This window comes from Chiloscyllium plagiosum, unplaced genomic scaffold, assembly GCF_037043375.1.
Source record: "Chiloscyllium plagiosum isolate Xiang-an unplaced genomic scaffold, Cpla_swu_hap1 HiC_scaffold_8, whole genome shotgun sequence".
Lineage (NCBI taxonomy): Eukaryota > Metazoa > Chordata > Chondrichthyes > Orectolobiformes > Hemiscylliidae > Chiloscyllium > Chiloscyllium plagiosum.
In genome coordinates this window covers 77,863,510-77,891,223 of record NW_028270146.1, presented here as the reverse complement: position 1 = coordinate 77,891,223, position 27,714 = coordinate 77,863,510, and the positions used below count along the sequence as shown (strand labels likewise).

The 27,714-nt window shown below is 39.3% G+C and overlaps 1 long non-coding RNA gene across 4 annotated transcripts in view; it reads left to right on the top strand.

Moving 5' to 3' along the window:
* Positions 1-27,714, top strand: part of LOC122553980 (uncharacterized) — an 80,018-nt gene that overhangs the window by 20,683 nt on the left and 31,621 nt on the right. For 2 of the 4 annotated variants that reach the window (XR_006312891.2, XR_015757771.1), the window contains exons 2-5: positions 9,897-10,120; positions 17,303-17,488; positions 18,335-18,418; positions 23,277-23,332. This is a non-coding gene — a long non-coding RNA (uncharacterized LOC122553980). The remainder of the gene's footprint in view (positions 1-9,896; positions 10,121-17,302; positions 17,489-18,334; positions 18,419-23,276; positions 23,333-27,714) is intronic. The other 2 variants (XR_015757769.1, XR_015757770.1) reach the window with 2 other exon arrangements.

Here is a 27,714-nt window from a genome sequence, read left to right as displayed (position 1 = left end):
CTCACCACACCGCTTGTTGAGAAACATAAAAGATGGTACGAGTTGCTTCCAATGTTGATATGGGTCTCACAGCACTTGTCACCCAATTTGCCAGGCATCTCGCTATAGCCCATGTTACCCTATAATATTCTATCCATTGCCTTTAAACAGCGTAGAATGTTGATGTAGATCACTATACAATTATAGTAGCATATAGTACATAATAGGCCCTTCAGCCCATCAAGTCTGTACCATCAAAAATACACTACTAGCAACACTAGTCTGACTTTCCCAAACTAAGCCCATAGCAACATTAAGAGACTTAAAGTGCTCACCTTTTAAAGGTTATGAGGCTTCTAACCTCAACTACTCTCCCAGGTAGTGTATTCCAGACTGCTACCACCTTCTAAATGAAAATGTTTTCCCTCAAATTCCCTTTGAAACTACTGCCTTTCTCTTTAAAATTATGCAACTAAGGGGAACAGCTGTTTTCTATTCCTGTCCATGCCCCCCCCCCCCCCCAACTTTCTCTGCACCAAACAAAAAAATCAACCTGAGATTATCCAGCTGAAATTCTCCAACCAAGGCAACATCCTGGTGAATCTCCTCTGCACCCCTCCTAATGCATTCAAATCCTTCCTATAGTGCAATGACCAGGACTACATACAGTACTCTAGTTGTGGCCTAAATAAAGTTCTGGACAGGTCTAACATAATCTCCTTACTCTTATAATCTATGTAATGAATGATAAATACAAACATCCCATCTGCCTTCTTAACTATCCTGTTAACCTGTCCTACCACCTTCAGGGATCTGTGAACAATCACCTCAAGATCCCTCTGTTCTTCTGAATATGAAAACATGAAATGAATGGCCATTTGGCCAATCAAGCTTCACTTTTCTACATTTATTTCATCCCTTAAAGACGCACCCTTGAATGATGTGGGCTTTTGAGAAAGTTAGGAGAATTGTGTGAGAATGCCCAGTGAAAAAGATTTCCACCACGAAGAGCAAAAGGTCCCATTTTCCAATCAGGTTAAACAATGAGCCATGATCCTCACCAGTGAGTGGTGCACTAACACCTGACGGCATGCTCCATGAGCAGCAATCACATGTATTCCCCACCCCCAGCCTTATTCATCCAGCGGGTCCCTATCAGGCAATGTAGGGTGCCATTTACCATCTGTTCAACATGTCCGCTTCAAATAAAATTAACTATGAAGATCACTCACGGACTTAAAGATGGCACTGGCTCCAGGAGTCCTGGGAGAGCCCAGCAGTGATCAGTTTTTTCACTAGTGGGGAAGGGAAGTATCCAACAGAAGGGGTATGGTGCAAAGATAATGAGCTAAGTTTGGGTGAGAGTGCTGAAATAATAACTGGGGCTCACAGAGAGAAACCATTCATGAAGCTCATCAAAACTCAAAGATGTCTGGTAAGATTCAGCCCAGTGTTTCATTCCAAAGAGATAACAGAAATTCTGAATTAGTCTTTACCTTTGATAGGCCTTGTAGAATAATGGACAGAATCCATACTTGGTATCTTTTCAGTTTTTGCAAAGCAGTCAAAAGTTTTACCCTGCAAACTCTATTTGGAGGGAAAAGGGCAGAGTAAGTGGATTTACAAAATTCCCTGATGTTTAGTTTTCAATTAATCTGGTGAGATTAGATCATGCAAGAATGGAGAAACACATAAAAGTCACTGAAAGAACAATTATAAAGCATTGATAATGTGGATGACAGAATCACCACCATAAATGACCTGCATATGCTTACTGTAGAGGTAAAGCAATCTTCAGACTGCCTGCTCCTACTGAAAATAAACTTGCCTTTTGTATTTGTCCCCTCAGTTGCTGTCAAAATTTCTAATACCCTTACTCTCCAGTGGTCTTAGGAAGATTAACTGGCCTAATTGGACTTAAGCTTCTGTGAACAGAAGAAAAAGGCGGGGGGATAGTCTCTCCGAGTCCTTCAGTCATTTCCTCCTGCTTGACTGGCCTGCCTAGCCAAGCTGAAACTGTACTCATTGTCATGTTGGAGTGCGTTAATTAGAGAGCAGACTAATTTTCGAGGATGCACTCTACCCTTTCAATGGTAATTTAAAATTGAAAATGATGTGGATTGTTCAAAGGCAGTCTGTTCTGGGGCACAGTCAGTTTTAAGATGATACTTCTCGATCTTTAATTTTATCAATTGTTAGAAAAATTTGCAGTTTGCAATATATAAAAGTAGCAAGTTGTTGTCACTCATTTCATACATTAAATTTTCATGGTATTCATTGCATACCCTGATTTTGTTGTGCACAATTTTCGGTCCATAGTGATTTAGGACTGCAGATGTAACATCTTTCTTTAACACTGTACCAAATATTTACACTTCCATTTAGGTGCTTACTGAGCATTAGCAACATGTTCATAAAATCAAGCAAAAGACCAACATATTTCTATGTTCTTGATTCACTTAACCTTTTAGATATTATTACAATGCATATGACACTGTTAATTCTACTTCCATCACCCCTTTCAAATATTGGACATGGATACTTTTTTCCTTTACGTGATGACGTTTTGATTGGCTCATCCGATTCAAGGTCTTGAGTTCAATAAGTGATTTGTACAATGTTTTCGTGTTAGTTTTTCAGTATCTATGGGCAGCAATTCTATCACTAGATGAGAGATGGGGTTGCAAAGCCAGCTTGTGTTATTGCTTTCTTAACTCATTGAGAACACAAATGCACATATGAATGTGGTTGTGCCTGGGGCTACAATGCAGCTTTCCTGCTCTCTAGTGTTCCCATTATTTATCAATAATACTGTGAATAGTATTTTAAATTATCTGAATCTACATTGCAAAAACAAAGAATTAAGAATTGTGTTTTATACTTCCCAAAATTATAAAATGACAATGATTAATAAGGTAACAGAATGCAAAAAGTTCAATTAAAAATAAATTAACAACCTTAATCTTTCAATGCATTCCCTCCCATGTTATTCACAGCCAGAATTTGTATTACCGTATTACTCTTAGTTATCAGGGGACACAAATATTGTGCTACTTTGTTATATTCCATGCTGTTCCCTATGGTGGTCTTCATATCTATATTGGCACATAACAATGAACGTCAAAACGTAATTTTTTTTTGAACTGCTTTAAGATATTTCAATGATGTGCTAAGGGAAAAAACACAGTTTATTCCATTTCTACTTATATCAATTATTTCTATTAATTCTTATTCTTTTGAGGTTTTTTTTATTCTTCTTTGTTTAATGACCTGGAGTACAACTAGTTAAGCTCACCCACAGAGTTTGGCAGAGTTTAAATGCTGCTGGGAGCTTGGCTTGATGTGTGGGCTGTCTGAATAATGGGACAATGTTCCATTAGAGACTTACTTTTTTCCTATTTTAATTTGGCAAGTTTTATTGTGACATCCAGTAAGAAAGAGCTCTGATTCTTGTTTTTCTCTCAAAGCTCAATTATTTTGAAAGAGCATATCACATAAATTGCAGGCTACCCAATTGTGAGGCAGTTTCAGTTAAGCTATGTAAGGGGCAAAAATGGCCACTATTGCACCAAGAGTAAAACAAAAAAGGTCTAATTTTAGTGGGAAACAGCTCATTGTTCAAGGGTCGGAAAATATATCCACCCCATTATGTTGGGCAATTTTGGGCATGCATGGTGGCTATTTAACACGATGTGATAACCATATGTTGGGAAAAGCTTACATTTTGTCTTGTGCAATGTCTTTTCCAGAACAAAATGTGTTGGGTATTTTGAAAGAGTCGATTTGGTTTCCTGCTTATGACATCATTAGGCTCCAAGAAATGCATTGTGACTTGGGATGCCATGGGGATAGACAGCTAAGAAGTAAAAGGTAAATAGCAAACAGGGAGAAGGATCAGCCTGTTTTCCTGTTTGGTAGTTTGGAAGACTTTGAATTTGGACAAAGAGAAAACAGCCAACTCCCCCCCCCCCCCCCCCCCCCACATTGGAATAGTTTCCTATTTGGCTGTCTTTAAACATATACTGGTGTTGAAATAGGTCTCTGAGAGTGGAGTGCAGAGTGAGCTTTTGAAAAGAATAGCTTACAGAAGAAAGGAAGAGTGAGAGATTGTGGATTGCACAATACTCATTGCTGCTGTTGAAGTGGTGCCAGAGCTTAGCAAACATTTAAAGGTGTTGGAGAAGAGAGTCTGTAGTTAGTCTGCACCATCAGGACTGAAATAACCTGAACGAGAAAGGGTTCATGGATATGCACCTTGTCAATAGTTATTGTGTCTAAGGACTTCAGATACAATACAGCTGCTATTGAATGCAACTAAAAGGTTGAAACAATTAGTTGGGGACTAAGAGATCTTACAACACAAAGTTGAAAAGACTATGAGATGACATGTGATGCCATATTTGTGCAGGATGTATTACATATATTGGAACTATGTGAGAGGAGTCTTTATTGTATAGAAAATTGAAAGCAGAAGTTGGCTTTTTATTTATTTCAACTGCTTTAATAGTAGCTTCTAAAGTCCCTATTATGACTGATTTTATCCTGCAGTTTCCTGATTTTTGTCTCCCACACTTTTAGAATGAAAGGTTACAATAGCCATTTCAATCTATGGACCTTTCCTGAAAATAGGGAAATTGAGAAAATTAAAGCCAAGGCATTAACTTTTTCACTAGCCATTTCTTTTAAGAATGAAGGATGAAGAACTTGTCAGTGCAAAGCTTCAAATAATCTGCTCAGTAATACATTTCTAGGGACAGTAATTTTCTTGTGTTCCTCACTTCTTCTATTTTCTATTCACAGCTATTTATGGGATATTACGAACATCCTCCACAGTGAAGGTTAATATAATTCAATTATATGTTAATATGTTCAATTCATTTGTCAAATCCAAAATTTCCATTATTAATTCTCCAATCTCACTTATTACAGGACCAAAACTCTTAATGTTGACTCTTCTCTTTTTCAAATATCAATAGAAGCCTATGCTATCTTATATTATATTTCTAGCTAACTTTCTCTCATACCCTAATTTTTCCCTCCCTATTAATCTTTTGGACAACACGAGTGAGGTATCTCCCCAAACTTGTTCTTGTGACTTTGATGTGGAGATCACAAATATAAATTTGAGGCCCAAGGGTCAAATTTGTGCAGACCTCTTTAACAACTGTTGTGATTGTGCACTAACAAATTTCAACTACAGATAGTGTGTTTTAATTGCGAGCACAATTAGGGTTTAAATGTAATTTAAGTCACCCACCAGATGCTGGATATCTTGCCTCAGAATTTGTTCTTTTTATCTCTCTTAAGCTTTTTAATCCCCTACAAAGTTTTCCGAAACTGACTCTCAGACATCACCCGATAAGTCTAGTAAATGTTTGGCATAATGTGTTGCCAGTTTGAGGCAACAACTTTAGCTAGAAAACAGATGCCACAAAAATCAATTTCTCTCCAAGATTTCTGAAAATGTAACAAATGTCCCAAATTTCATGTAAATTTATTCATTTCTATAGAAGAAAGTTGGTGACACAATTTTCTTTTCTTTCACTTTTATTTTGCTGTTATAAAATGGTTTTTATTTGGAAGAAGAAGGAATCCTAAATCACCTGACTAAAGATCACTTAGCTTTGTGAAGTTCTGCTGAGCTATTAGTTGAACACATTTGCATCAGCCAAGTTGCAAAGAACAGACATCTAATGGTCTGCGAGTTCTTCACTGTACTTCCTTGCTTTTAATCAATATCTGCCATAAGTTTGATACTTTATCTTCTTCAAACAAATGTAATGGCAAAATGCAGCCAGATTGGTGTTAGGCAGATGCGCATGTTTGAGACTACAGTGTACAATTAATGGTACATCAGGATGCTCTCATCTTTACGGGGCACTTTCAGTCTCCCCCTATTATGTTGCATGTCCATCTTCTGATTGCATATATGACAGCAAACAGTATTGGCCAATTAGTTTAATGTTTTCATCAATCACAACATTTTCATCAGGAAGCTTAAATGGCCTCTTAACTGTGATAGACCAGTTGATCGCCTGTGCCAAATTCTATTATGATACATTCCTACAATTTCCAAGCCACAGATTATATGACCACCTATTTAGCAGCTGTAGTTTCAATAATTTTAATGCATTTATTTTTACCTTTTGAGAACAGAAGTAAGTTGTGAAATTAAGCATTATATTTTTTGTGTGATTTTGATTATATAAAAGATCAGTGATGTTATTTGGTCCCAATTCTTACACACCTATGACCAGGAATGTTGGGAAAGATGGGCACAGATTTGAGAGTCAGCAACAAATTAAAGAACTTTGAAGAGGAAAGTGGTGACAATTTAAAAAGGTTATTTTGTCCTTGGGTGTTTTTCAAGAGCGGTCGTAAAGACAAAGGTGATGAAATGTCGAACAATGACAAGGGAGTGACTAGTTCTCCCAGTTCAGGTTTTTTCTCGTTTGATTTAGTTGTAACAGTGAGACACAGCTGGTTTAGCTGTAGCAGAGAAGCTGCTGCAGTCTAGAGAAATGTTCCAGGCTTCAGCAGATGATCCCTATTGGGATGTCAATTTAAAAAGGTTATTTTGTCCTTGGGTGTTTTTCAAGAGCGGTCGTAAAGACAAAGGTGATGAAATGTCGAACAATGACAAGGGAGTGACTAGTTCTCCCAGTTCAGGTTTTTTCTCGTTTGATTTAGTTGTAACAGTGAGACACAGCTGGTTTAGCTGTAGCAGAGAAGCTGCTGCAGTCTAGAGAAATGTTCCAGGCTTCAGCAGATGATCCCTAATTGACTTTTCTCTTGGATATCTCTTTGGATGCTGTTCCCACTTGCCTGTAAGAATCTGTGTTTGAATTTACCTTTTTACTAAGAGGTGTGTTTATGGAATGCTGCAGGAATTGGAACAGCTCCTCAGTTAAGTTGCTGTATCAAGTCACTTGAGTTTCCCAATCGTTAAGTTATTCTAAATTCCATTTTCTTTTGTTCATGTTTCAAATGTAATGTTTAAATAAACTCTGTTTTGCTTAAAGCCAAGTGGTTTGACCAGCGCATCACACCTGGAGCACCCAAGGAGTCATAGTGATGTACAGCACAGAAACAGACCCATCACTCCAACTTGTCCATGCCCACCAGATATCCCAATCCAATCTAGTCCCACCTGCCAGCACCCAGATTACTGCCCTTTAAACCCTTCCTATTCACATACCTAACCAGATGTCTTTTAAATGTTGCAATTGTACTAGCCTCCACTATTTCCTCTCGCAGCTCATTCCACACATTCACCGCCCTCTGCATGAAAAAGTTATCTGTTAGGTTTCCCCTCTCACCCTAAACCTATGCCCTCTAGTTCTGGACTCCCCCACCTCAGGGAAATGACCTTGTCCATTTATCCTATCCATGCCCCTCATGATTTTATAAACCTCTATAAGGTCACCCCTCAGCCTCCAATACTCCAGGGAAACAGCCCTCATCTATTCAGCCTCTCCCTATAGCTCAAACCCTCCAACCCTGGCAACATCCTTGTAAATCATTTCAGAACCGTTTCAAGTTTCACAATATCCTTCAGAAAGAAGGAGACCAGAATTGCACGCAATATTCCAAAAGTGGCCTAACCAATGTCCTATACAGCCGCAGCACGACCTCCCTGCGCAGCACGCAGCAACTCCTGTACTCAATACTCTGACCAATAAAGGAAAGCACACCAAATGCCTTCTTCACTATCCTATCTACCTGTGACTCCACTTTCAAGGAGCTATGAACCTGCACTCCAAGGTGTCTTTGTTCAGCAACACTCCCTAGGATCTTACCATTAAGTGTATAAGTCCTGCTAAGATTTGCTTCCCCAAAATGTACCACCTCGCATTTATCTGAATTAAACTCCATCTGTCACTTCTCAGCCCATTGGCTTATCTGATCAAAATCCCGTTGTAGTCCGTAGTAACCTTCTTCACTGTCCACTACACCTCCAATTCTTTTGCCTTTAAAATAAGAGAAAGTTAGGCTCTGGACTACCTTCTTAAAATATTTTGAAGGTGGACGTGCGGTGTCTGGCCTGGTCCATAACAAAGGAAGTTGGAGATTGAGCAACAATTTGACTCATTCTGTTCTTGCAATGTTTGGTGGTCTTCAGAAATTAGTGAAATTATAGAATTGTAAAAAGGGGGTTGGTACCTGAGAAGAAAGAACTATCAATAATATAAAATAACATGGGAACCAGAGAGACAAGTAAGTTCTTCAGCACTTTAGTACTGATAGTCTTCTGTGCAGTTCTATGGTCACATAGTTGAGCTCTGAGGGGCATAAGGGATGCGATGTTAAGAGACAAAGTATAGGAAGTTACATGTTCAGGACTAGAATAGTGTAGGAAAGTGGCAAAGATAGTTGGATGGGTAGTCTTAATCTTAGTTTAAAAGAAAGTTCACGAGCTCCTTACACAGACATTACATCAGCATTCTCTAAGATGTATTGGAATGAGAAATGTTCTTTTAAGTGTACGGAATGCCACATTCCCCAGCAAATCTAAAGCCATGTATTTTGGAGATATGAAGCTTAAGATTCTGTGACCAGCTGATGCTGACAGGCATTTCTAACCAAGGTCACTGACCTTTCTCTGTTTCGAATTGTAAGTATTTGCAAAGAATCATAGAATCCCTACAGTGTGGAAACAGGCCATTCAGCCCAACAGGTCAACACCGACCCTCCAAACAGTAACCCACCCAGAACATTCTCCCTACCCTATATTTAACCTATAATGCACCTAACCTACACATCCCTGAACACTACAGCATAGCCAATTCACCTACCTGCACATATTTGGACTATCTGATTGAATCTCTTCCCAAACACAGAAGGAAACTGCCTCTCCTCAGAATGAGTGTGCTGATGTACAGTGAGGTCAGATGATTGCTTGAACCCAGTCCTATAGCAAAAGCAACAGCAAATTAATTGTCTCTCAGTGAGAACACGCTGATTAGGTATCCAGAACTTTGATAGCACTTCCCAAAGTCTGGGTATTTAAAGGATCTCTCATTACTTGTAGAGGACGAACCACTACAACTTGAAGAGAAAGCAGAATTGGACCCTTACTGAGGTTACATAATGGCAACTAATTGTTTTAAAAGCTGGAGTTTGACATGTTCTTTCAAGGCATGCTAGCACCAGCTGTTAGATTATTAGATTATATTAGATTACAGTGTGGAAACAGGCCCTTCGGCCCAACAAGTCCACACCGACCCGCCGAAGCGAAACCCACCCCTACCCCTACATTTACCCCTTACCTAACACTACAGGCAATTTAGTATGGCCAATTCACCTGACCCTGCACATCTTTGGATGGTGGGAGGAAACCGGAGCACCCAGAGGAAACCCACGCAGACACGGGGAGAACGTGCAAACTCCACACAGTCAGTCGCCTGAGGCGGGAATTGAACCCGGGTCTCTGGCGCTGTGAGGCAGCAGTGCTAACCACTGTGCCACCGTGCCGCCCACACTGTCTTTGGGTAGAAACTAAAGAAATGTCTTAGCAACAGCTTTTGGATTGGTTCAAAGTAACAATTTGACACAAACTGAGAGGAGGTCAAACAGATGGGCTCAGAGACCTCCAGTCAAATGCCAGAAAGTGAGATGCTTCTTCCTCCATGAGTTTGCATAGGGTCAAAGGTGGTCCATTGGAAGGGAGGCATGCAGCAGAGGCAGCTGATTGTATTTTCTCAATCTTAGTGACAGAGTAGCTCCACAAGCTCTTCACACTTGTTGTTGGAGGTGAGGATGGAGAAGACAGGGGAAACAGAGCTCTTCACAAGGAACCAACCTGTGATAATATTGTGAGCAATTATAAAGACTCAACACAATAAATTTAATTCAAAGCTGATTTACTTGGCTTTGCCAAGATTATTAATTGGGATGAATTTTGTGAATCTTCACAGAAACAAACTCCAATGAACATATTTTTGGACTGGATGCGATTACCTGCAAAACCCATCATTGGAGTGGCTTGTGAGCACGCTGGTGTTTCAGAAGACAAGATGACCGAGTGAACTTCTTTCCACACTCAGAGAAGGTGAAGGTGAACGGTCGCTCCCCAGTGTGAATTCGCTTGTGTGACATCAGGCTGGATGACTGCGTGAATCCCTTCCCACACAGGGAGCAGGTGAATGGCCTCTCTCCAATATGAATACTCCGATGTACAGTAAGGTCAGATGATGTTCTGAATCCACTCCCACAGTGAGAGCACATGAATGGTTTCTCATCAGTGTGAACACATTGATGGGACATCACTTCCTGGGAACTTTTAAAGCACTTCCCACACTCTGGACGTTTATACTTCAATATTTTATAATTCCGTCAAAATAATGTCTCATGAGGGTGAGCAAATATGTGATATTTAGCACTTACATAATAAAAATGTGAGAGGACAGGAGACTCAAAACCCTTTTTAGATCATTAAATCTCTGTGGAAACTGATCTGTGAAGAATAAATGTGAAGGTGAAAAAAAAATCAGCTTGATAGGTTATAGTGCCAATATTGTCCCAATACATTGTCAAAATCTCAACAAAAAAGCTAATTTTGCAGGAGTGTGGCCTCAGTCTTACTACCCAGTTTTGATTAGTTGTGTACTCCTGATTTCGAATGTTCCTGAGTATAAAACATTGATTTCCAAAGTCACTGACTTGGAAACAATGGGCAGATTGTAATAGCCTTTGTCTTGCCATTACTTTCTAATGCAATGCATTACTTCTGTGAACCCAGCATGGAAAGTCACATCGGAAATTTCCATTTCCATTTCTGACATGACTTAAATTCTGCACAAAAGTAAATGACTTGGCCACGAGATTGTGAGACAAATGCACTTGTAGTTTAACTCTGTTTAGATATCAGAAGGGCATTTGGTCAAACATGAGAGATATGCTAACCAATTCACTGATTTTGTTGTTATCTCCATAAGTACACACTGTATAATACCTGTTGCTTTTATGCTAAGCATGCCAATTGAGGTCTAAATGACATCCAGAGTGCCCCTCAGATCATACATCTGTGTTAAGTTATATGGACACCATATGGGCAAGGGCATTGGCAGACACTCAGTGAATGCCCACTGGAAGTGTGCAGAGGATATTAATCGGCGTGCAAGACTAATTTGATACTAGCTACGTCTTACAATCAGCCTGGATGAGCATGTGTTCCACAGTCGGAAGCAGGAACCAACACTCACCATCCTCAGTACGACTTAACTGGAATCTGTAACTGATTATGGGTTAGTTGCTAATTTATTTCTTCTGGCTGGTGCTAGGATTTTATAAATGATTGGTGCTTCCTATAGTTTAAAGTTGCAAAGGTCGAAAAGGAGTGATGTGGAAGATGCTGAAGAATGTTTTGCTGACTTCAGGCTTATGGATAAACTAGTTGCTCCCAGTGATGGCTGTCATCATAGACTTTCCACTTGAAATAAAACATGACTGAGAGACTGAGCAAAAGACACATACAACAGGACAAAATGCAGGAAGAGAAAGGAGGGGGAAAAGGAAGGGATGGAGTCTCGATACAAAGTCATAGCCACCCAGTTTTGTGAATGGAGCAATTCTGCTACCTGAAACTCAGTGAGGAATAGTGTGTGCAAGGTGTCTGTGTTTCCATAATGATGTCTTCAGTGAAAGTGATTACTTTTTGTAACTGCAACTTCAGAGCAGGGAAGAACGTGTCTGTGTGGTATTCCTCCGGGTGCTCCGGTTTCCTCCCACAATCCAAAAATGTGCAGGTTAGGTGAATTGGCCATGCTAAATTGCCCGTAGTATTAGGTGTAGGGGAATGGGTCTGGGTGGGTTATGCTTCGGCGGATCGGTGTTGACTTGTTGGGCCGAAGGGCCTGTTTCCACACTGTAAATAATCTAATCTAATCTAATCTAATCTCAACTTCATTGCCAATCACTGTGAAGCTGACAATGTTCATGAACAACAATGTTTCCTTCTCCTTCTTAATGGGAACCAGAGGTATTTTCCCAACAGGTGACAGTTTCCTTTCTGTAGTTGCATAAGGGAGATCAATGACTCAGTCCATTTTTTGGTAATTAATTAGGTTTCATTCTGTCTTGTCAGAGAGCAGCAATGGAGAGTGAGCCGATACATTTACAAAAACTTTAAGCTTCCCCACTGTGCAGAGTGCATGTCAGTTCTTCCATACATGGTAATCAAAAGTGACTTCCTCTGGCTTGGCATATATCTGTTATGTGACAATGAGCAGAAAATCATTGCTGCACCATGTCCAGCATAATGTTAAAAATCACGCAACACCAGGTTATAGTCCTGCTGGACTATAACCTGGTGTTGCATGATTTTTAACTTTGTCCATCCCAATCCAACACCGGCACCTCCACATCACAGCATAATGCAAGCAGTCATGATGCCTTTCTTCTGTGCAAGTCTACTACGGTATTGACAGCAATTTGATGGGTGTCTACTGAATGATGAGGGCTATTCATTGGCACCATGACTAATGATTCTGGTCCATAACGCAGTCATAATTGAGCAGCATGAATATAATAAAAGCCATTCAGTCACAGGAAATAGAATGTGTTCTGAAAACATTACTGGTCCACTCCTGCAGAGCAGGTATCGAAAATAATCATGGTCTGCCAGCTGTACAGCATGCCACTGAGGAACAGGAGCATGAAGAGTCCGACAAAAAGGAACGAGGGAAGTAACCAAGACAGTCTCATTCTGCCTGAGCTGTCTGTAACTTCAGCATTTGATACCTGTAACTATGACTCCAATTTCACAATCATTAACCTGTACCACACCTTCTCTTTCCTTACTGTGTGGGACAGGCTCAGCCACAATGCCACTATTATATAAAGGTTCCAAACCAAACTTGCAAACCAAATCTATCTCTTATTCCACTGAATATCAAAATATGATGATCAGATTGTTTTTGTAAGAGATGCTCTAGCATTTGTGTGGCACAATTGTTATCTGCCACGTTTTAACCCAAATCTGGATACTACCCAGGTCTTATTGCATTTGAACATGGGTTTCTTCAGTATCTGAGGAGTCATGAATGGTGCTGAACATTCCACAATCATTGTTGAATATACCCACTTCTGAATGTATGATGGCGGGAAGGTAATTGATGAAACAGTTAAAGATGGTTGGGCCTAGGACACTACCTGAAGTAACTCATGCAGAGATGTCCTGAAACTGAGATGACTGAGCTCCAACAACCACAATCATCTTCCTTTGGGTTAGGTATGACTCCAATCAGCAGACAGTTTCTCCCTTGATGCATATTGACTCCATTTTTCCACACTGCTTGTATTGACTTCTGGTGTGATTTACTCTCACTGCTTGTGTGAGTGTTTAAAGATCTCCTGGCCCCTGTTGATACAGGAAATCTTTCCTCCTTTATATCATCTCCACCAAGTCCCCCAACCAATGCCCAAAAAAACTGAAGACCCTTCTTCCTCATATTCAGTTGTAGAATGATACCTGCTCCAACCAAATTGTGGAACCAGTTTGCATAGCTGGAATCATGTTAATTGTCAGGCACCGTGCAGTTAATAACTGCCTGTACCAAACTGAATGTACAAGGGTTAATCACACGTTACAATCTCCAAGTCTGCTTTTGGGATCTGTTAAATTTAGCCTGTTGATTCCACAATCCTTCACAATCTTCTGTCATCCATTGGTCTATATAAAAGAATTAAGTGCACCAATGTCTTGTAAGCCTCACAGACATTCCACTATCAATGCAATATGTAGTAAACCCTCAGTAAATCAGCCACTTCCTAAGTCTAACATTGTGTATATTAATGATTCACTCAAGTAATACTGAAGAAAGGGGTCTGACATTAGCAACTTATAACATCACATTAGTTGTGTGATTATCAATGAAATTTAGTATTACATCTGAACACTATTTTTCTGATCAAAATCTTACATTTAATAATATAGCAATGTTTCAACTTCAGTTTTTGGCAGTTGTTCTCATCCATCCATCTTTATTGAGAGAACCAAGGAAGTTATCTGCAAACTTTATGTGAACATGTGCATATTTAGAAATACTAATATTATCTGCTGTAAGACTAGTTGTTCAATAGATAAAAAAAATTAAATGATAAGTTTGATTTGAAGCAAATAGCTTGATATGGATTGATGGAGCAACATGTTAAATGTAATTTCTTGTAATATAATGCAAAAGAATAAACTTGCAGTATTGTATCACCTTTCAGATTCTCAGTTCACCCCAAAGCACTTCAGTCTTGAAATTCAGCCGCGGTTTTAATGTCATTATATGTATCAGATAATTTATCACACAGCTTGGTGCCACATTTATACCTCAGCAAAATTTACTGGTGTTGATTAAGGTATAAATGTTAGCTAGGATATCAACAGTACCCTCTGCTCTTCTTGAAATACTGCAACATGAAATATTATATCTATAAGGAAGACAGACACTCAGTTTTACCACACATCTGACAGGTTGGATCTCAGATCAGGAAGGATTACCTTAGTCCTGCACTGAAATGCAACCTAGATGATGTGCTCACCTTTGCATACAGAATAAGGTAAAACAGTGCATGAGTCAACCTGTGGCACTCTTGTGCAATGTTCATCAGTTGACAATGGAATGATTTCCATATAATCAGAGTCTGAAGTAGATGATACTGAAAACAAAAAATGCTGGAAATCATAATAAGCATCACCACTGTTGTCATTAGGCTTCACAAGGTGTAGGGACAGAAGGTTAAGCGACAGAAAATAAATATAAACCGGGGCTACAGAACCAGGAAGGCTTCAGAATTTATTTAGGCTGGGAATGATACAATTCAAAGAAATCTAGTAAATGAGCCTGGCAATAGAAGAAAAGTCAGGAAAAACTTTGGATTAAAGAGGACTGGGATTCAGTAATTAAATCACAATTTTAGTGAGACGATTTATAAAGTCAACTACCCATACACTCCATGGCTGAAGCAGATGATGACTGCTGGTACCTTGTGCCAGCTCTATGAGTACATGGTACTGTGCCAGCTCCACCAGTACATGGTACTGGGTCGGGTTGTTTGAGGTAGATCGTTGCCACCAATTCTCCTTTGTCTTTGCTTTCAGCTACCCAGTGATCATCACTTTTATTTTCTTTGGTTTAATTATTCTTTCAGTTCAATACTTTTTGAAGTCCGAGTCCCTGTTCTGTTGAACAAGGTAGACTGTTTTATGCTACCTAGCATCAGTCCAGTATGCATTTCACTTCCTCATCAGGTTTTAGTTAAAATTCAGGAGGATTAACTACAGCGCTCTATGACACACTTATGAAAAGAGTTTTAAACGATTAAATAATTTATTCTGGCAGCAGGTGTGAGGGTCCTTTTGACGTGTGTTTAGTCATAGAATCCCTACAGTGTGGAAGTGGGCTGTTCAGCCCATTGACCACACTGACCCTCTGAACAGCATCCCATCTCAACCCACTCCCCTACCCTATTCCTGTAACCCTGCATTTCCCATGGCTGGCCTCTGCATCCCTGGACACTATGAGCAATTTAGCATGGCCATTCCACCAAACCTGCACAACTTTGTACTGTGGGAGGAAATGCAGCCCCTGAAGGAAACACACGCAGACATAGGGAGAATGTGCAAACTCTACATCACCTGCAGGTAGAATTGAATCCTGGTCCACTGAGCCACCATGCCACCCAGCATTCTAGACAGCATGGGTTAGTGTTAGCACGGTAATAAGAACATCTAATGATCAAAATGGTCGCTACCAAATTCATCTCGGATTTTCCTGCCTTCCTCAGCCAAGATGGACACATCCTGTTTCTTCCAGGGTAAAATAGACGTTTTACCACCTTTCATGATCGGAAATACCAAACACTTTCTTCTAAACAATTTTTTCAAGGAAGTCTTACTGGTAATTGACTTTATGAATTTTCTCATTAAAATTGTGTTTTAATTACTGGATCCCAGTCATCTTTACTCCATCATTTTTCCTGATGTTTCTTCTACTGTCGGGCTCTTTTACAGATTTCTTTAAATTGTATCATTCCCAGCTTAAATAAATTCTGACGCCTTCCTGGTTCTGTAGCCCCGGTCTATATTTATTTTCTGTCCCTTCCCCTTCTGTCCCTACACCTTGTGAAGCCTAATGACAACAGTGGTGATGCTCATTGTGACAGGTCGTTAGGTTATACTCTTTTGTCTTCTTTCTCTGATCTTTGTGCTGCTTTTCATTATTTCTTCCCTTTTCTCTTAGGGAACTCTGGAGCCTTCATTTGCTCTTTACAGAACCTGCTTTGCTCAAACCTCTTTGGTTTCTATGTGTAGCTGGCTTTTCTCTGTACTTCTAGCCTATATTCTTGCTGCAGCACTCTTCAGATTCTGAATGAAGTTTGCCTTTGGATTATGAAATTTGGATTATTTACTGCAGCTTCAATGGCTTCTGAAATCTCTCTCTCACACACACTGTCAGCACCTTTGAGCTGCTGACTCACTGTCTATGTCTTCTTAAAGTAGCTTTTAAAATAGTTAACATACTTGCTTGAATTTGTTTTTTTTCTTTTCTTCTGAGCCTTATCTTCCTCGTGTTAGGGGTTAGATCCACAGCACTGCAGCCATGTGGTATTTTCCCAGAAGAGCCCTCCCAATATCTTATGGTATTTTCCACTTCGACCAATATGTGGTATTGAGTCAGGATTGCTTTGGACTGATCTAGTGAGTAGTGTTAGAGGATGTCCTAGAATAGAGTACCCATAGAAAAGATGCTGTTCTTGGGTAATAAGAAAATTTATTGTATGATCATAATAAGTAAAACTACATTTGACTGGACATAATTGCTGACAGCTTAGGAAGCTTACTCCAGTTTTGAAGGAGAGCTTCTTGTTTCCAGCCAAGGATGTGTGTGACATCAGAAGAATGGATGGAGCCAGTGCAGCAAGAGCATTAACACCTTCAGAAGCATTACCTCATACAACAACTGATCATCTCACATTGGAATACCACATTTCAGCATTCAGAAATATTTTGTAGCAATCTGACCTTTAATATGAATATTGATTCAGAAAATGTTCACATGTTTCTAATTAGTTTGTGCTGTTTATCAATGTGTTCTGCTCTTAAAGCATGATGCATGGTGGTTTGGATGTTCTAGCATGAACTATGCCTTGTACATGCAGCAGCTGCTTCAAACAATTTGTAGTAAAGGAAAATGCATTTAACGTTCTATCTGATCAATTGACTTCAGCATGAAGATGATTGTCATTAAAATCAGCATCCCACTGATGACAGCTCTGGAGCTTTATAAGTAATAGACCAAGCTGGCTGACCTGTTTGATTCTTGTTTTCCAGGCACTTTGCAGGCAAGTGTTGCTGTTATAAGACCAAATCGGTATGTCAAATCATAACACAGGATTTGCCAACAGGAATGGAGCTACATCCCTCATGGCTTCTTAAACACAGCAGGAAGAAAAGAATGATGATTGAAAGAAAAACAATGGTGAATAAATAGGAGCCCCTAATGGAGCACAGACAGAGGTCAGGATACATAAATACCTAAGCCCTTAATTTTAAAATGTGACTGAGCTCTCAGTGCAGTGAGTAGACTTTGAACACTTATTATACAGCTGACAGAACCATTTTAAATGTGTACTCCTTATTCAAATGGTAGCAAAGCTAAAACAGGTGTGAAGCTTGAGCTTTATTCTGAAAAAGGGTTATTTGTTGATAAAATTGTTATTTTCTCGCTATAATAGTTTTCTCCAGAGGTATGTGAAATTAAAATAAGTTATGTTTACAGTTAGTTCTTCTTTGTTTCTTTTACATAATTGTCTCCATTTACAGAATGTTTCAAACCATTACTATTAGTACTGAAATCTTATATTTAAATGAAAACATTTTGATGGAAATTACACTATAAGATAACACTGTTTGTAAATATTGGTTAAATATGGAAGGAGTTCCATTCCCCAAGATTGGCATGCCTTGCCTTGATACCAGAAAAACTGGACAATATCCTTGAATCATATCAAGAAATGTAACTGCGGTGGACTGCACAGTATTTCCATACTGTCTAAAGAACTGTTTAGTTTATTCAGGGTTTCAAACTATTCCGTACTAAAGGGGCTGAGTATATCTTTACTTACATACTCATGCTGGGGTGTTGTGTACACACAATGATGAGTGGCTGAGAGCAAATTGCAAGATTTGCACATTAGGAATTCAGAGAATCTTATGAACTGCATTAGCAAATATTAATCACTTGCAAGGAAATCTGAACCCCCAGTTTGTGTAACGGTGTAATGTTTTTAACTGATTGCAATTCACTCATCTCTGTTAATTTCTGTGGCTTAATTATCCTTTCCATTTGATATTTCTTTGCAGTTTGCTATCCTGTTCTATTGAACGAAACAGACCGTTTTATGCTATCTCACATGCATCCTGCAAACATTTAGCTTCAAGTTTCAGGTAAGCTTCAGGAGAATTTACTGTTCCGTTCCGTATATGCTTACAGAAAGAGTTAAAAAAATAGATGAATAACTTATTATGGCCACAGATTTGTGGGACCTGAGACACACGTTTAGTCGTCATTCTAGATTAGCATGATCAGGAGTATATATCAGAAGCAAAGCTCAATATTTTGTGACATTTGCTGAAGGTAATTAGAGCTCCTTTGTTGTAAATATGATATAAAGCAGCTATAACTGTCTGTGAAAGTGATTAAGGCAACAACAATATAGCCCACTGCACCTAATAGATTATTTTAGATGCATAATTTTTGCATTTTAAAAAACATAACGCATGCCTATAAAAATTCAAATTGTCAAGATGCTCATAAGTCATAAAATTATTCTGCTATTAAAAGCATTCTTGAGACACTATTTTGCATAATCTTAATTTAAAATAAATTTATAGCCATGTATTTTTGTTGGTGGGGGAAGCTGAAAGCTGTTGGAAAATGAATTGGGCGCATGTCAGCATCAAGAGAGGCAGGGGACATTTGACCTGGATATTTGTCCAACAATTGTAATTATAAAATCAGTGCTCTTCTTTTCTCTGCTGGACATCTCAAAGTCTAATGGATACGTTGTATGGGGAGCATACAAATGAGTAATCATTTCCAACAACTCACAGCATCACACTCAGCGGGAAAGTTGAAAAAAAACTGCAAAAGTTTTGGAGCTGGGGACTGATTAAGATGAGGACGATTCTCTGTTGGAGGATGTATTGTGGAAGTATCCTCGGGAGAATAAATTTTCACCTGCAAGGAAACCGCATTATGAACTCTGTGGAACTCCACAATGCAGAGCATCCAGCTTATTAAGAACAAATGCTAATTTGCACCAAGTCTCCTACTGAAATGGAAGCAAGTTTACCACTGAGTGTGTTAATTTACACAGAACACTATTATCCTTGGTCAGACTTTAATGCATCAGGGTGGGGTCATTAGCTACGGATATATGTTGTTCGATTATCCATCTTAAGCTACATGCAGTTTATGGCTTTTTGGGAAGGTCCACTATTTCCCTGATGTATCAAAATATTCTCTCTGGATGCACAGGATATAAAAGAGAACAGCACATCCATGGAGTGTAATAAAAGACACAGCTTGGGGTGGCACTGTTATTATATTTTACAGATTAAATGCGACCATTAATTGGACTATGTGGTGATTTGGACTTTTTACCACGCAGTAACCTTGTCTCTGTAAACCCAAAGCATTTACTTAACATCCCTTTCATTTTGTATATTTGAATGACAATGAAATCCTTAAAAGCAATCTAAAAGTCTTCTGAAAGTCTTTCTTTGATTTTGTTACCTTTTTTTAGCAATGGGGTCTATGTACTTAAACAAAATGCAATGCTGTGAGGACACTGCATTTAGATAGCTGGTGTCAGATTATCTTTTTTGATGTTGTGAGGACCCAAAGGCACTCCTAGTGTTACTGTGATAACTTCACAATACATAAAAAAGAACAAAGCATCTTGTGGCACTATAATAATATCCATAACTCTATTCCAGAAGGGTCAGGATCAAGTTCCATCTGTCCTAGTGGTGTAACATAGCATAACTAAACAGGCTGATTAAAATAGCAATAAAAGATATTACCAAGAATCAACACTCTTTCCAGTTATTTGTTTCATTTCTCTCCCACCAAATAACTATTGAAATCTCTGTTTGTGTGGCACTACTATTGAATCTTACCCTCAATGCAGAGTGCTTTGCGACTTCAAATCCTCATATCAGATATAAGTGCACAAAATATAAGGTGTAGCTTATATGGACCTGAGGGAGTCAGTAACTAAATACACTGAAACCATTTCTTGAAACTGGTACAGATAGTGCCAGGGATGCACCTTAATATTAAATTCTGTGCCATCTGTCATCAAGAAACATTGTCATAGACTATGAGACTGCTAAATAAAGTGAGCTGAGTTCATGTTTTTCATGGATAACTGTTAGATCTTAAGGCACACCTCACAATTTGAACAAAGAAAACCATGAATATTTTTCTCTCAATCTGTCAATTTTCCCTTTTGACTCATTCTTCTCAGTTCATTCTCAGGATTGTTTACACTTGTTGCAATTAACAGTGCCCTTGACAAGTTAACTCCAACCTTTATCATTTACTTCACAAATTTGACACATTTTTCAGTACAATTTGGAACACTAAGTCACAGCTTACAAAGGTCTATTTCATCTAAAAAGTGTCATAAGCCTTTTCAGTTCTTCTATACGATGAGCTATCCATCTGGTAAATAACCTATTACTGTCCACAGGAGCCCTCCAACTAATATTCTTTTAGAAGGACACATGATTACATTATAATAGCTAAGAAAATAATATTTATCAGACAGGTGCCTTTTTTTAAGAGTGTGCCTGTCAACAATGCCAGAACATGAAGAAAAGCTATGTAATATATGGATGTACATAAATAAAGTTTGCCAAGGAATTATGCTCAGTAAGGAGAATGGACTGGAAAGGCTTGGAATCTGATGTGACATTTTATCTCTCCACAATATTATAACTCAGATTTTCTCTGCAAATCCAATACCAATCCCCGTCATCCAACACCACTCTTAGTGGATTGCAGGCTATTCACATGTGTATGACATCTTTCTGCACTAGCACCAAAAGAGATCATACTAACGGAAATGTGATGAAAGGACCTTTTGGTCATGTTTAGGGGTCAGCAACACCATGGGGAACAGGAACTTTGGGAGCAGAGATTAATTGTGGTCAGCCCACTAGATTTTCCACAATTGAACACTTTGGCTAACCTGTCTTACAGCTATTTAGGTTGTCTGTCAGTCTGTTGTAACATATTCTTTTCTAACTCTGGGTGGAGAGAGCCCCTGGACCTAAGAAAACTCACTCAACACACACACATATATCACAGATCATTAATGGCTGTGAATATTATTAATTGCTGCTATTTTCCAAGGTATGTTTTGCTGTCATGATCTATACATGTAAGAGTAGTTTTGGAGGGTATAGCTTGAAAGGGTTAGCAAACTGAATTATTAATAATTTGAATACAAATGCACACAAAACAGATGTCTGTAGTAAGGTTTATTTGGTGTTACATAACTGCATACAAAATTTGATGAGAAGTTTACTGTACTGTCACTGATATCAGACCTTGTATTCAAATCACAGTTATATTCCCTGGTGAGTAGCATTCTTTACACCCTCCAGATAGTTACCAAGTACACTCACATCGTTGTCACTTAATGGCTGCTCCCTCCTCTCTGTGAGCAATCCTAATTTTAAGATCTGAAAAAAAAAGATGTGACAGCTCATCTAGAAGATTAACTCTCTGCCTTTTTCACCTGTCATTTGTAACTTGCAGTCACGCTCTGATACTTGAGTTCACTGGTAAGTCGTCAACATAGCTCTAATTAAAGGTTCTTAATATAGCGATTAATTATACATCTACATTTCCTCCACTAGTTATCAGGGTGGTATAATTTTTTTTCCGTTCTTAAAAGTTGTAATTAAGATTTTTTTCTTTTTTTTGTATTATTTCTCACAGTTTTACCCCTTTACTGGCCAATTTGTACCCTCCCATTATCATACTATCCAACTCCAACAAGGTCAGGGCATTCTGCAGCACAATGCTCTCGGCAGTTGACATCAGTGAGAATCTAACAAGAGATTGATTTTCACAATGTCAGGTTAATCCCTGCAGGTTTCCTCTCCCTCAACGCCATTCCCACCCCCACCCCCTTCCCGACCACCATCATTATTACCAACCCCCTCTCCTCACTCTTCTCTCTCTAGGAAATGGGAATGCTTTGTCATAATAAAGTGCTCCGTCTAGCAGCCTGGGTAAGAATTAGTGAATCTGTGTCACTGATGGGAACTGAGGCAGAATGCCATTGAAGCTGTAATCCAAATACTTACCTTATGAATAACCTTACAATACTGCTGCCATTGCCAGCCTGTCTTAGCTTCTATTCTTCTGGGAAAAAAATGGTTTCTTTGTATTATATAACAATGATTACATTACAACAGGGAATATGTTCCATAAATACTTCATTGGTTGTAAAGCACTTTGGGACATCCTAAGGTTATGAAAGGAGTTACATAAATATAAGTCTTTCTTTTTATGTTTATATTAAATTCAGTACATGCGACATGTCTTTCACTGAAAGCTAATTTTAAGTAGTTGCAGTACTTACAGTTCCTGTAGGTGGCAATCTGATAGATAGGTCTCAGGTGATGTGACACTACAGTTAGTTTCCATCTTAAAGTTCGAGTACAGGCCCCTGAGATTATCCAATCTGACAACCAAGTTTCCACAAAATGCTTCCTGAATTTCTTCCACCTTCTACGTTTTTCTCAGTTAGCTGAAATAACTAACGTCCAAAATAAGGATTTTAATCATTTTGCCTTTAAATTACATGCTTGCCAATAATCTGGTTCAAATGTATTCATTGAATTGCTTTTGCATATTATTAAAAAGCGTAATGCATTATTTTACCTGAAGTATTGAGTCTCTTCCAAACTTCCTGGAAATATTTGCCTGCCCTGAGACTTTCCTTTAAATAATTTGGGAACAAATGGCTTTGAAAAGTTTTACCGGAATAACATTTGTCATGAGTTTTTTTAAGAGCGTGGTTCTAAGTGTGTGTGCTTATTCTTATGTGAAACAGAGCAAAAATCGGAGCATTCTGATTATACATCTTCTTTAATTCTGTGAATGGGAATCCTTCAACTTGCTCATATGTAGAGTGCCTAATTTCCAAGGATGCACTAATCCTATTGTTAACTGCATTGGTAGGATATTTTTCCTTACTTCTTACTTTCTTTTGTCCAGTAGTGGTCTTCAAAAGCTGCTGTAGCACCAAGAAGACAAATTTCAGAAACTTTACTAAAGTAAGATTTACATTAAGCTATTGTTTAGAAGATAAAGAGGCGGGGGGGGGGGGGGGAGGTATCTGCGTTTGCTTTGAATGCATGTGTCTCTCTACTATGTCTTTCTTTTGTGGTCTGAAAACTTTTAGTTTATTAATCGAAGATGGAAATTAGAGTGAGTGAGTGAGACAGTGACAGGATCACAGAGAAACAAGAGAAACGAGAGAATGTGAGTTACTTTCTTCATTTAATGTTGCTTCGATTTTGAAGGCAACTAATTATCTCAGTTGTGTTCGGTTTGACAGAAAAAGTCAATCTAATTACACTTTTGAATGAAGGATTCTAATTTACAAAACCTGTGAGACAGAAGGACAGAGAAAGAGAAGTGATAAATAGATGAAAGGATGGACAGTTGCTTTCTTGGTCTAATTTGATTTTCTAAAATAGAAATCTACAAACAAACAAAGCCTGTTTGAGTGAAACAGATAGGAAGTCAGGGCAAAAGGTACAGAAAATCTGGGGTTGAGGACAAGGGTCTTTTGACCTATAAGCATCCACTCTTAGGGAAGAAAGAGAATGGAAATGGGGGAATATATTGGCATGTTTTTCTGTGAGCAGAGAATAGAGGGTTAAGTAGATGTTTGATCAGAAGGTCATTGATCTGAATCATCAACTTCTTTTTTCCCTGCATAAGCTGCTTGACCTGCTGAGTATTTCCAGTATTTTCACCTTTCATTTCAGATTGCCAGTATCCGCTGTATTTTCCAATACATAAAAGTTTTGTTTACCTTGTATAAGGCCACACTTGAGGGTTTTGACTCATCCAATACAATAAAGGTTTGCTTATTTGTACAAATGTGAAAATGTATTATATTTAATTGCCCAATCTAGTTGAAGTATCTGACTCTAGAAACAACAACCTTAATCTATACACTATACCATTCTTATTACAATAAAAAGCTGTGTTTAGGTGCAAATGTGACCTCTAAGTGCCATACAGAGCTCACTGTGCTCTATCATTCTACAACATGGCAGAAGGGACAAAAGCAAATAGTGCAGCCAGAATTCCAAATAATGGAATTCAGGACTTGGAGGCCTGAACCACTCTGAGTCATACTGAGGAAAAGTGACAGGGGTTAGAGGGCGGTGAGGAAGAACAGGCGAGCAGCAGCCCCAATCCTCAGGCTGGAGAGGGTCTGGTGATGACACAGTGGCAGCAGCTGGACAGCACAAGTGGGACGCACCAGCTGATGTCACTACACAGGAATGTAGACACATCAACGATAAACACAGTCATTTCCTGCAGCTGTCATGGCCAGTTGACACCATGGGCCATGCTCGTGCATGCACGGAAGCCATTTTGGCATTTGGGACAATCACGCTGATAATAAGATGTCCCAAACGATTCACAAATGTAATATTAAATGAGTGAAGGGAACACTAAATCTTCAGAATTCTGATGAATATGGCTTAATGAACATCCACACCAGGTTAACATGTGGCTTGCAGAACACATAGCTAGCTTGCACTTCTTAAAGGCAGTCTCCACTTATAATTGAGTTGCACTCAGCCTTCAGCCACTGGTGGAATTGTCTCCAAAGATTTTGAGAGGGAGAATATTTCTGGAGTAGCATTCTGGAGATATGATGCTACGTTTCCCTGATATGGCACTGGGGGCTTCAGTTGAAGGAGATGTAAAGTTAGAGCGATATGATGTTTCCACAGTATGTTCAAAAGACCTATGCAATGAAGAGAATGGCTGCAGATAGCCTCACAAGCCAATTCAAAGCATTGGACCCTGAGAATCTGACTGCAATTCCAAAGAAAATTTCAATGACCTCATACAGGATCAGGATATTTTTGATTCTTATGGGATGCAGATGTCACTGGCTAGGCAAGCATTTGCTTCCCATCCCTGATTGTCCTTTAGAAAGTGGCAGTGAGTCATCCTGTTGAACTATTGCACTATGTCTATATCTACGGTGCTGATAGGGTTGAGGAGTTTCAAGTCTTTTGATCCAGTGAAAATCAAGGAACAGTGATGTAGTTCCATGCAGGATGTGTGGCTTGGAAAGGAACTTGCAGTTGTTGGTGTTCCCATGAAGCTGCTGGTCTTGTTTTTCTAAGTGCTCGAGGTCACGGGTTTGGAAGGCACAATGCAGGAATCATGGTGGATTGTTGTACTGCACCCTGTAGTTGCTACTGTGTGCTAACATGGAGTGTGTGAATATTTAAGGATGTAGATTGGGTGCCAGTCAAGGGGACTCCTTTATCCTATCTGGTGTCAAACATTTGAGTGTTGTGGGAGCTGCACTACTCCAGGCAAATGGGGAGTGTTACATCACACTTCTGACTTGTGCCTTGTAGATGGTTGGTGGATGATAGGCCTTCAAGACAAAATGTACTGCAGAATTCCCAGCCTTTGGCCTGCACTTATTGCCATTGTATTTACATGGCTTGTCCAGTTTCATTTATGATCACTGGGAACTTCCAGGGCATTGGCGATGGAGGATTCACTGATCATAATGATTTTGAATCTCATTAGGAATGGTATGTTTCTCTATTATTAGTGGTGATCAATGCCTGAGACTTGTCTGATACAAATGGGTTACTTGCCACTAATCAGCTCAACCCTGAATATTTTTTAGCTCTTACTGCATTTGAACACAGACTGCTTCAGTATCTGTGGAGTCATGAATTATTCTGAATATTGCATAACGATAAGAGAACATCCCTACTTTTATATAATAATTGAGAGGAGGTCATTGATAAAGCAATTGAAGATCTGGAGAACCCAAGCTGAATATCAGTGAGGTTATTGCTATATAAGTATTGCTTGATAGCACTATCATTGATAACATCCATCACTTGCTGATGATCAGGAGTACACTGACAGAACAGTAATTAGTTAGATTGGATTTCTGCTGCTTTTTTGTGGATGGCACATTGTTGAACAATTTTCCATTGTGAGATAAATGCCAGTTTTGTAGCTGTACAGTAGTGGAACAGCTTGGCATTGGGTATGGATGGCTCTGGAGAGTATGTTTTCAGTAATATTATTGGGATTTTACCAGGTCCCAGCACCTTTGCAGTATCCACTGCCTTAAAAGATTTTCTTAATATCACGAGTAATTAACGGAATTGGCTGAGGACTGGTGTTTGTAATGCTAGGGACCTCGGGGGTGGCCGAGAAGTATCATTCATTCAGACTTCTCGCTGAAGGTTGTTACAATGCTTCAGCCTTTTTTTTGCACTGATGTGCTGGGTTTTCTCATCATTGAGAATGGGGATATTCATTGAGCCATTTACTCAAGTTAATTGTTTAATTGAACACACCTTTCATGACTTAATGTAACAGGACTGTGAGCTTAGGTCTAATCCATTGATTATTGGATTAAGAGCTGTGTCAATTCATGGTTTAGCACGCAAGCAGTCCTGTGCTGAAGCTTCCTTTGAATGGCACCTCATTTTTATTTATGCCTGGTGCTGCTCCTGGCATGCCCTCTTCTGCTGTTCATTGAACTAGATTGATCCCCTAGCTGGATGGTGATAGTAAAGTGGGGTACAAGTTGAGCAGGGAGTCGCAAACATGATTGATTAGAATTGTGTCACTGCTGATGGTCCACAGAGCCCTATGCATGGCATTCAGATGCTGCATCTCAGCCTGACAAATTTTGCACTGCTGTAAGCTCAGGTCCAACATACTTCCTGCTGTCCAGGTAGATCAGGCACATTGCTCAAACACATTTATACACTCACTGACACTCTTCCTTGTTGCTTGCAGTAACTGCTCACACATGCATGAGGCAGCAACAGAAAGTTGACAGAGGACAAATAGTTCCTCATTCTCTTGGTAGAGGTCGTGCACCAAATTATTTGGCAAGCAGTGACTGAGGTCATTAAGAGATTATAAGATGACAGTTTGTTTCTGCCTGATGCATGTTTTCATAGGGATGGTGAGTAGCTTGGAGGGGAACTTGCAGTTGGTGGTGTTTCCATGTATTTGCTGCCCTTGTTCTTCAAAATGGAGGAGTTGTGGGTTTGGAAGGTGCCATACAAGGATCTTTTGGTGAATTTCTGTAGTGCATCTTGTGGATGAAACACACTGCTGCTACTGAGCATTGGTGATGGAGGGAATGAATATTTATGGATGTGGGGTCTATACAGCTGTTTCTGCCATTGTGCTTTCTCCAGTGATTGATACCAGGGTGTCCATCCGCTTTCATTTCTTTGTTGAGATTTCATAGCTTGATATAACTGAATGGCTTGCTAGGCCATTTCAGAGGGCTGTTGAGAGTCAACCACATTGATGTGGATCTGGAGTCACATGTAGGCCAGATCATGTAAGGATGGCAGATTTCCTTCCCTGAAGGGCATTAGTGAGCCAGATTGGTTTTTCTGAC